This window comes from Amblyomma maculatum, chromosome 3, assembly GCF_055883805.1.
Source record: "Amblyomma maculatum isolate TAMU_Amacu chromosome 3, ASM5588380v1, whole genome shotgun sequence".
NCBI lineage: Eukaryota > Metazoa > Arthropoda > Arachnida > Ixodida > Ixodidae > Amblyomma > Amblyomma maculatum.
The window spans coordinates 174,820,048-174,831,668 of NC_139346.1; the positions used below are offsets into that span (position 1 = coordinate 174,820,048).

At 44.7% G+C, this 11,621-nt stretch overlaps 1 long non-coding RNA gene across 1 annotated transcript; it reads left to right on the forward strand.

Moving 5' to 3' along the window:
- Window positions 1–3,718: 3,718 nt before the first annotated feature.
- Window positions 3,719–11,411, forward strand: LOC146197011 (uncharacterized). Its single transcript, XR_014706155.1, has 3 exons — window positions 3,719–4,251; window positions 5,629–5,754; window positions 10,345–11,411. It is a non-coding gene; the product is annotated as an uncharacterized LOC146197011 (long non-coding RNA).
- Window positions 11,412–11,621: the final 210 nt, after the last annotated feature.

Sequence of the window (11,621 nt, forward strand, 5' to 3'; positions counted from 1 at the left end):
GGCCTCTGAGAAAGTACACGTGACTGTATGCACAATCCCGGAAGTAGAAGGGCAGTCCAGCAGAACAGAGGGGAGAGTAGTCGAAGCCAACCGGGTCATTAGGAGCCTAAGCCGACGACTTGGGTACACCACAATGGAGGTTAACAGGGATGTGTACGAGGCCGGCCTCCACCCGTTTGCACGAGAAGGCATCCACTACAGCCGGGCCACCGGTAGGAGGGTAGGAGGCAGGATAGGCCGCCAGGCAACAGCTTTTTTAGGAGGGCCCAGGGCCCTGAAGCCACCAGTTTAAACAAAGGCGACCAAGAGGACGAACATAGACTAGGGAAACATAGAAGCCATAGGAGAAGCAACAGGCATAAGCGCAAGAGCCAAATTAATTCAGACATAGGGTATATTAACATGCAAGGAGGCAGGAATAGGCTAAAATGGGAGGAAATAGAAGAGCAGCTTAGGCAGGAGAAGTTAATGGTTTATGGATTTGTGGAGACGCATCTTCGGGACATGGAGCAACCACCCTGTAACCCTGATTATGCATGGGAATACTGCAACAGAACAGAGGGCAGCAGAAAGGGAGGGGGAATTGGGGCATTCATCCATAAAAGTACAAATTGGCAAAGAGTCAAACAGGAATGTAAGGAACATTTATGGCTAAAAGGAAAAGTGGCAGGGGAGCAAACACTCCTTGGCTTTGTATACCTGTGGACAGGAGCAACTGCCAAAGAGGAAAACAAAAAAATGGTAGAATGTAGAGCAGGTGACATTAATGAGCTAGGAAAAGGATGCGAAATAATTATAGTAGGGGACATGAATGCTCATATAGAAGATATAGATGGATACACAGACTCGACAGGTACCATGCTGCTGGATATGTGTGAAAGACACGACTTAGTTGTCTGTAACAGTACTGAGAAGTGTGACGGGGTCATAACGTGGGAGGTAGGGAGTCTGCATTCGACAATAGATTATGCGATAATGTCACACAGGATGTACGATAGGCTAAGGGTCATGAACATAGATGAACATGGTGCCAGGAGTCTAGGCAGTGATCATAAACGTATCAAGATGAGTTTTGGAATAAAAACTAATTCAGGAATGAAACATGATGACCAGCCAGATGGGATCTTTTACTCGGAGCAGCAAATAGAAACAGCAAGCACCCAAATTGAAGCAGTAATCTCTAAGGATAAGAAAGCAGAGTGGACATACACAAAGTTAATGGGACTGTTTGGGCTAGAGTTGGCTAAGGTGCGAGTCAGGAAAAAAAGGACAAGACGAAAACCCAAGAGCTGGTGGGATGGGGAGGTGAAGAAGGCCATAGAGAAACGCCAGGAAGCCTCCAGGGAACACAGATATTCTAAGCATAGGGGAGACCCAGAAGCAGACGTTGAGAGAAAATGGGATAAATACATAAAATGTAGAAGGGAGGCATCCTACTTAATCAATGAGAAAATTAGAAGACAAGGTTCCCAGTGGCTGTCAGAAGTAAACAAAAGGGATAAAAATGCAGCTAAGAAATTCTGGCAACACTTGAATTCCCTGAGTAATAAGACTAGCCTAGAGCAGAGGTCTATTGTTACAGATCAAGGTATTCGGCTAGAAGGGAAAAAGGCAATAGAGCATATACGACTAACGATGTCAGAAAAGTTTAAAGAACAAAGAAATGTAGTAGGTGCCTTAGTAGAGGACGATAGACCGGTTAGTGCAATTGTTCCAATTGGACAAAGAGAGTGGGAAAGGGCTGAGAAGAGAGTACCAAGTAGCACATCAGCAGGCCCAGATGGTATTCCTGTTAGGTTATTAAAGATGTTGGGCCCAAAGTCTAAGGAAACGTTAAGAGAGGTGGTGAGCAAAATGTTAATGGATGGCAAAGTTCCTGATGAATGGAGACTAAGTAGAATGAGCATGATATATAAGGGAAAGGGGGACAAAGCTGACATAGGCAACTACCGTCCCATAACAGTAACATCAGTGGTCTACAGGGTGGTGATGCAGATTATAAAGGACAGACTGCAGGCATGGGTAGAGAGCAAGGGGGTGCTGGGAGAGCTGCAGAATGGCTTCCGGAAACAAAGGAGGTTAGAGGACAATCTGTTCTCATTGACACAGTGTATCGAGGTAGCAGAAAAGGAACACAGACCCCTATGGCTAGCTTCTCTAGATATCAAAGGAGCCTATGACAGTGTACTTCAAGAAGCCTTATGGAGTATTCTGGATGTGTTAGGTGTGGAAAGCGGAGTAACTAATCTTTTAAAAGATATTTATAAGGATAACCAAGTGCTATTAAAATGGCAAAAAAAGGTGTCGAAGCCTGTAGAGGTAAAGAAGGGGCTTAGACAAGGATGTCCACTGTCACCTTTGTTGTTCATGCTGTACCTGCAAGGATTAGAGGCTAAACTAGAGGGGAGTGGACTCGGCTTCAACCTTTCTTTATTCAAGCAAGGAGAATTTATCCCACAGTCATTACCAGGACTAATGTATGCAGATGATATAGTACTGATGGCTGACAACAGGGTAGATTTGCAGGAGTTGATGGATATCTGCGGTACAGAGGGAGATAAGTTAGGTCTGCAGTTTAGCAAGGAAAAATCGGCAGTCATGATTTTTAATGATAATGAAGCCGGCGAACATAGGATACAGGAGGACATGCTGGAAGTAGTGGATAAGTACAAGTATCTTGGGGTGTGGATAAATACTGGAGCTGAATACCTAACGGAGCATGAAAAATATGTGGCAGCTAAGGGAAGTAGAAACGCAGCCATCATGAAAAACAGGGCGCTTTGGAATTACAATAGGTATGAAGTGGTGCAAGGGATTTGGAAAGGGGTGATGGTTCCTAGTCTGACTTTTGCCAACGCAGTCCTGTGTATGAGATCAGAGGTCCGAGCACGGTTGGAAATTAAACAGCGCGGGGTGGGTAGGCTTGCTTTGGGAGCTCATGGGAATACGCCAAACCAAGGTGTGCAGGGTGACCTGGGATGGTCTTCTTTTGAGAGCAGGGAAGCTGGCAGCAAGATAGCGTTTGAGCAACGATTGAGAAAAATGGGAGAAAAGCGGTGGGCTAGGAAATTTGTCTTCAGCTACCTCTACATGAGGAATGTTGACACAAGATGGAGAAGGCGGACAAGAAAATTGGCAAGCAAATATTTGGACAGCAGTAGGGGGACCAGCCAGGAATTATCAATTAAGAAAAAGGTTAAGGAAACAGAGAGGGGTCTGTGAAAAACAGGGATGGAGACTAAATCAGCATTAGAAATGTACCGAACGTTCAAGCAGGAAATAGCCAAATAAAACATTTACGATAATTCTAGGGGCAGCCCATTGTTGTTCGAGGCTAGGACAGGAGTATTGCGGACTAAGACGTACCGAGTCAAGTACCAAGAGATAGACACGCTGTGCAGGGTGTGTGGGGAGGATGAGAAAACGCCTGAACACTTAATAATTTCCTGTAAAGGGCTCCGCCCTATAGTTCAAGGCAATGGGCCAGATTTAGTCAAAGCATTGGGGTTTAAGGATAATGAAGGGAAAATAGACTTTAAAAGGGTAGAAATAACCAAACGAAGGTTAGCTGATTGGTGGCTGAAAGGAAGGCAAGAATCCCAGACGGCCACTGACGTCCGACGGACAACCGAACTCGGCCGCAACTCGGCGGCCGATTTCGGACGTCCGCCGGAATTCCGGCGTACGTACGAAAGCGGATGGTCGAATCCGCTCGCCCAGCGGACAGCCGCCGTACGTCCGCCACTGGATTTGGTTTTACACAGCTATGATATAGTTTGTAGTCGTCGTGCTCGTCTGAATTGCGTATAAATCAGTAATGCCGTCAAGTCTGCATTATATGATGTCAGGGCGAATCGATGCGATAGAAAGCGTTTCCATTAAACAGTTTTTTTTTATTTTCCGCATGTTTCATCGTTGAATTCTGCCATCAAAATTTTTGATTAAAAGTTAAATGACCATTAAACATTTTTCTATCATGATGCTTCGGTGAAATTTTAATCAGTGGCTGAATAGACGCAGCAAGCAGCAAGCTCAAAAAGAACGAAACCGAACCTATCCTCAAAAAAATCTGATATGAGCCAATCCAATCCATCTGATAAGTTGAAGTTTAGTCATGGATGATGGCTTCGCGTTTCCGTGTTCTGCATTTACTGCGCAGTTACAAATACCTACGGCTGTAATGCACTGCTAGCATTGTTTTTGCTGTGGCTTGGTGCGGCTGGCACACTTTGTTCACCCGCCGATTCCAAAGTAAGTATTTCACCGAACTTTTGTTTCTTTAGTGGAACTTTTCGATGCACCGATGGTGCTGAGCTTTTGGGTAAGGAAACAGCTCTGTACAGCAGCCGAACGGTCGAGTGTTTTAAGCGCGACTGACTCCGCATAGAGAAACATATACTCTCTATGGACTCCGCGCCCACTAACTAAAGTGCAGCCTCAAGTCTGAGCGCCATCTTTCTCGGCATTACTGGACGCTGCGCCAGTAAGCCGCGCAACTTCTCTGTCTCTGATAAAGGAGTGCCTGCCCGAGCTTAAAGGAGTTAATTTGTTAACCATGCGCAACGTGCTGCGTTGTAAAAACTATACGAGAAATCTTTTGCACTCGAGCCTATCGTGCGACATGCTTACACTTGTGAAAACGTCGCGAGCTTTTTTTTTTTTTTTAAATAGACAGCCGCTGATCTTTCTCGAGATTTACGGCAACTACAGTTTCTAGAAGGAACGGCTGTAGCTACTAAATAACTAAAGGTTTAGTACTCTCCTTAAGCTTTGACAAACCAGGACAGCCCCTTGCGCATGTTGGTTATGCATGTGGGACCGAACCGCGCAGAACAAGCGGACAAGGAGATGAGAGAAAAAAAAAAAGTCAGCACTTGTCTTTTTCTTGACCCGCTGTTCTGCGCTGTTCTGGCACGAATTTGACATACCGCCGCCGCGATACAGTTGGGCTGTGAGCTCTGGTGCCTGCAACGCCTTCTTTTATGCAAAACAGGCATACTGGGAGGCCATGCAAGCCGCAGGCTCAAAAAAAAAAAACACGAGTTGAGCAAAAGTGAGATGAAAACAAAATTGTTGTTGCTTTATCCTTACAGATATTCAAAGGCTCCTCAGAACTTAATTGCATTATTGACAGCGAGATAATGCCAAAGCTACACTAGAGCCATGCAGCACCTTATAGTGCATGATACTGAGCTTATGTCTCGCACTGAAAGCTCTTACCATGTTCTTAGATTATCATATTAAAGTAGCTTTAAACCCATGCTTGTTAATACAGTGATAGCCATAAATTGAATCTAGGGCATCATGCTCACATACAAGGCTTCTGATAACTGCTGGTCACATGATGTGGGCTATAGCAGAAACCTGTACCTGGTCATCTTACAAGCATTTGTGCAATTGATGCTTTTAATGTGTTGTAAAAGTTTTTGTGTTCTGTTTCTGTATGGGAATGCTTTCCTTATTGAAGGCTAACATTTGGCTTGCTACAGCAAAACCTCTACCTAGTCATCCTAAAAACAGTACCGCAGTTGGTGCTTTTAGTGTGTTGTAAAAGTATTTGTGTTCTGCTTCTGTATGGCAATCCTTTTCTCGTTAAAGACTAGCATGAGGCTTCCAAAAATTTTTCAGATGCCATTTGCTGTAGCCGATTTCGTAGGCCAACAGGAAGCAGCACTTTGAACATGGAAAACTGTCATCCACGGGGGAAAAACAGCAACATCCCTTTGCATTCTCATTTCTTTGGTATGGCTAAAAGTGAGTATTGTATCATTATCTATATTATTAATATTGAATCATGATTGTCAGTGTTGAAGTTGTTTGAGCGTGATTTTAAACACACAGGACATCCCTTCGACATTAAGGTTTTAGCTTGTTTACATGTAGGATGTAGAACTGGTTTCAACAAACTTTATGCAGCAAATTCTTTTTACATTGTCCACCATGTTACTTTTTGTCATTGTCCATTGAAGTAAATAACCAGTATTTTACGTTTACACAGTCGTCCACTCTTAGCTTGAATGAGAATGTGTGGCATGCAGTTTGCAAAATAGCAATGCATCCGTCACAGCCATGCATCAAGGCTAAGTGGCTTGTGCGTAGAGGGACCAGCCGCTCCAGCTTCACGTCATCTGCATCTTTGTTTCGGTGTGCAGACGTGCATTGAGGCAAAGTGGTTTATGTGTAGAGAAACCACGAGCTTCTTTGTCACATCTGGCTGTTTGTTACGGTGTGCAGATGCGCATCGAGGCAAAATGGCTGATGTGTAGAGGGACCAGGAGCTTCTGCTTAACGTCCTTCGCCTCTTTACTACAGTGCACAGCCGTGCATTGATGCTAAGTGGCTTGTGCATGGAGGGCCCAGGAGCTGCAGCTTCACGTCTGCCTCTTCGCTCAGGTACGCAGGTGCGTATTGAGGCAAAATGGCTTATGCATAGAGGGACCAGGAGCTGCTGTGTGGCGTAGTCTGTATATTTGCTATGGTGCATATCGAAGTACAATGGGGGGGCTCATGTGTAAAGGTACCATGAGCTGCTGCGTCATGTCGTCTGCCTCTTTACTATGGTGCGCAGGCATGCATCAAGGCAAAGTGGCTTATGCGTAGAAGGACCAGGAGCTGTTGCTTCACATCTGCTATGATGCGCAGCTGCATATTGTGGGTGGTGGTGGAAAACATTTCCATCAGATACAAATACATGAGGTTACTCACTAGCTGACCCTGAGGGGGCCTGTCCTGACAAAAACAAGGGGTCCCTAGTTTGGGACCCCAGTGGTGGTAGAGGGACTAGAGGCTGGTACTTCACAATGTCTGCCTCTTCGCTACGGTGTGCAGCTGCGATGGATGCAGTGGCATTTCAAAAAGTGCATGCCACGCACTCGCATGTTCAGCCTGAGTGGACGACTGTGTACCTGCTTTAGCTTTGTTATTCATAGAATAAACCTAGGCCAAGTTGGATAAATTATAGCTCACCTCATATGTGGTCAGCAAAGAAAAGCCACTCCAGAAAATCTGATGCATTTACTGTCATAGGATTCTTATTCATATACATGCTACTGACAAGTCAGATTCTTCACCCTCAGAAATTCCAGAAAAATAACCAAGGGTGCGTCTGTAATAGTCTAGCTTCCTCTTTCTCTGCAGACGAGTCAGATGTGTGTTCCATTGCTGTGGGTGGGACAGGTGTGAATCTTTGATTTTAAGCTTGCAACAAGTATGTTATTGTAGTTTAAAGGCAAAACGGTACTAATAATCGCAGCCCCCCGTGGCCTTTATCCCCTTTTAATAGTGTTGCTAGACACTGAATTATTAGTTTACTCTGCACTGTTTCTGTCTAGTTAATGTGCGGAGATGTACATATATTTATATGACTTGGAGTTGTCGACTTTGCACTTAGAAACATTGTAGCGTTATCTGATGTGTTGCTTTCATTTCTTTAATGATTTCTGTAAGGGATCGGTGGGTATGCTAGGCACCATTATTAGTCTGCTCTTTTTGGGTCACCTGTTCAATGCCCAGCTGCGGCCGTCTCCCACTTGCCCTCGGACAGGAGGCGGAGAGACGTGCACAGAGAGGCAGCTACAGCAGCTACAGTGCTTAACGGAAACGTAGGCAGAGAGGGAAAGAAGTCCCCTCTTCCGAGGACTTTGCTGTCGCACTCGAAGACGCGGGGACAGGCAGTTTGTTCTCGTTGCTGTGTCATGTAGGGGGCTCATTTTTATTTAAGGAGCTTTACGAACAGTATACAACTAAGGGGTCCTTAGTACTAAGCGTACTAAGGGGTCCTTAGTGCGCTGACTGGACTCATCACCCGGAGGCAGCACAGCTTTGAAACGAGCACCTCTTTTGGAAGAACTGCTTATCGTTCAAAGAAAAAATACTGTCAGGTTGAAGGGTGTAAGGCCCTCTTCCTTGTTGGGGAGCCCATAAAAGTGACAATTATTCAGTGCAGGCGCGCTGAGTGGGGTCTCGTTGAGGATTCCAACCCTGGATGTCAACAATGGTGGGAGATGGCGGCGTTGAAAAAGGGGCAGTGTGTAACAGTGACGGTATGATGCGGAGCGGGAGGATGTGGGTTGGCTCTTCTGATGTGGTCCGCAATGGTGCTGACTCGGACGCCAATAATTGCTATAATTGCCCTGTAAAAGGAGCCGCCAAGGATGCAAGCTTTGGGCAATGGTTGCGCACGTGGGACACCGTTTTGATGGGTTCTAATTTTTTTTTTCTTTTTTTTTTCCTAGGGGACAGATTTTGGCATGTGACCTAGTGAGCCAATCATTTCGAGGTCCATTCTCTAAATTCTGTTTGTTGTGAAACGAATTTGTTGTCCCTTTTGCATTGCTTGTATTAGGGAGAGGGTGAAGAATTTATGAAAGTGGAAAGACATGCCAAAATGTTTGTTAGCCAGTCATGTGTGAGTTCGTTGTCATTGGGGATGAGAAATGTGGGCGGAGTCCCGAAGTTAATGAAACGGCCCCGCGGCCAGGAGAACTCGTTCTGAGCTAGATTTTGATCTCTTTCCTCTTCGGCATAGATCATGGTCATTGTTTCACCTGTTGTAAATACGTACATTCATGTATAAAATTTTCAGTTCATCTTCCTCTCCGTGTGCAAGTTGTTGTGGCCAGATGCAGTAAATTCACTATTTTCATTTCTATATAACGTGCCTTTCTGAAGATGGTGAGCTCTTTTGTCCAATCCTGTAAGAAAGCAGCAAAGCTCTCCCAAATCTTCCACAAAACTGTGTGATATCTTTAATCCTAACTGCGGCTTGGTGTCACTCAAAACATGTACTTGAGGTAGATTTCTCCCCCCCCCCTCTTTTTGTTCGTTCAAATGAGGACCAGCGGACACTAACTCTTGCTTTTGTAATGCCCTAGGCCCCACCTTAAGGCAGTACTTCAATGTCAATACCATTTTTATAGCTATGGCTGTCCAACAGCACTAATGTCTTTTATACACTTCTTTTACTAATCTCTTACCCAAGTGGTGGCTTATACTGCGGGGGCGAAAGTCTCTGGACAGTATGTCTAGATTTTGGACTAGAATCGCAGATGTAAACGAATTGTGACCTTATTTCTCTTGCACACATGAAAGAACTAACGTTCAACTTTCACATCGACAAGTATGGTCCGAGTTTCCTGGTCGATGTGAAAGTTATGTGCTTTGATTGCAGTTTGTGTAGTCCACACACTTGTCCCAGATATTACATAGGGGCAAATTAGGCGCCTTTACAGGGGCAGTTTCTTTGGCGCCCTCTACCTTCCCCATAAAAAAGCTACAATGTTTCTTGCGAACAGCTGGCTGCATTTATAAATACCATTATTTTTTTTTTTGTAATTTGTTGTGCGTAGTTGAGAAATCTATGACATACATGCACAGCTGGTTGCCAGAATTATGCAACCATATTTCAGTAACTAACATCCATGCTGCATGCTGCCGGTAATACATCAGGAGCTTGTGGTTGTCAGCTTTTTGTGTTTTGTGTGACTATAAGCCTTGCTATTGTAATGTCACATATAGCGCTGTGGGTAAACAAATAACTTTACTTTTAACTCTTGTAGAAGCATGAACACTGCGCAATCACAGCGGCGGGCTATGCTTCCACATTGGGCTTTAGCCACATGTCAAATGTCCATCTTTATTCTGCTGCAGCAGCTTGCATGTGATCAGATAAGTTACTTCGTCGCAGCTGCTCTAAGGAGACGCTTTCTAGACGCTTGTAGCCTAGATGTTGATGTCGATATACCCCCGACACGCCCAGGCAATGTCTTCGGTAGAGGGTACATGGAAACCAGCGAAATGTGTAGTTTACAGAACAAAAAGGTAACAATTTTAAATGATGTTATTATTGATCACTTCTTTTCAGAGCAGGAACAATTACTTTAGAAATCTGCCTGTTAAACCGCTCAAAGTGCAGGTTTCTGCCGCCAATGCGTACCTGTGTAATACTGCAATGCTCTGGCTGTGCTTTATGTTCATATACAGCATCCTTTATGCTTAGTTTCTCTGCATGTGCACTCCATGTCTTGGGCATTGCTGAGGGTGCATAGCAGCAAGCATAACATGCCGTGTTTGGTCAGAGTGGCATGTTCAAAGAGACGACATAAAAACATTAAAATACTGAATGCCAGGTTCTGGTCAAACTACGTTTGTATATTTTGTTATTCTGCATGGGTTTTGCTGCAGTTATATGACCTTTCTATATAGTATGTGACAGTTCTGAATGGAGATGCATGCGTACAGTGCCATCTAGAAAAAGCAATTGAGAGAAACTGGCAGTTGCCCTTGGAGATGTGTAATCAAAGTTCAGCACAGATAACTTGAATTTAATTTTCCCTTCTATTGCAGGAGGAGCCCAGCCTGCTCTTTCCATCTTAGGCCTGAAAGACCAGCAACAGCTGATCGAGAAAATGCACAGGATAGTAACTGCTCCTGGAATCCCGGCCTGCGGAGGCCGCCCACAGAGAACTCGATCATCTCCTCGCTAATTCCGAAATATTAGGTTTCAATAAATACCTTTTCCTCCACCACCTCCCCAAGGGAAGAGCTGTCACGGCCAAGGATAATTAAAAAAAATTATTCAAGTAGATTCTTAATACTCCCGTTGGCCTGCATTTTACCATGCCATTCCTTAACATCGATATTTTTTTAGTGTAGACTATTTATGCATGCAGTTTTTGCAATAAAGCCAAAAAAATGCTTTTTTTACAACCTCGCATGCTGGTATGCCTATGCACTTAGCATGTTTTCAGGAATGGTGCATTTGTGTAAAGCTCAGCTAGCATATGTGCCTCTTTGATGGAAGTTTTAATTGCACACTACTGTTCAGTGCTTTGTGTGTGAAAGTAAAGCAGACAACAGGAAACTTGAACCTGTTGCATATTCTGTTGTCTGCTTTACTCTCACGACAAAGGCATTGAGCACTAGTATGTGACTGAAATTTCCATGGCACATGCTTGCTGAGCTTTACACGAATGTTATTGGCAAGTTTTTGCACCAATAGCGGGCCCTGCAAGCATGTTCCGGGAAACGTCCGAATGTCCGCCTCCGGCTGCCCGTCGGACGTCCGTGGGACGCGATCCGGATCCACGAACGATAGTCCGACGGACGTCCGCTGTACGTATATCGAACATAACCGGACTTCCGTCGGATGTCCGAAGGTCCGAAAACTGACGTCCGTCGGTCGACCGTCGGACGTCTATGGCCGTCTGGGTTCCTTCTGAGTGAGAGCTCAGTCAGCTCATATCCCAGGTGGTTGTCCCGAATTATGGCAACTATATATATATATCCTCAATCGCGATCTAACCCCGGATCGACGACGATTGTTATTGTCCGTGTGACACAGGTATCACAAAATACCCTTATATTTTACACTGTTCATTAAGCCAACTTTGAATTTTATTTACTCTTCGGTCTTTTCTTATGGTCCATATGGTATATCGCGATGCCGCCTCATGCTTTCGGATAGGTTACGTCGACGTTTCTGCAATTCAGTCATGCTTATTGCTAGGGTGATATATATCAGGTTAGTGACATTTCATAGCGTCACATATATATGCTACAGAAAAGAAGGGCGATCTTGCTTTTTCGTACCATATGGCACGCGCGCATGTTTTCTGAGATCA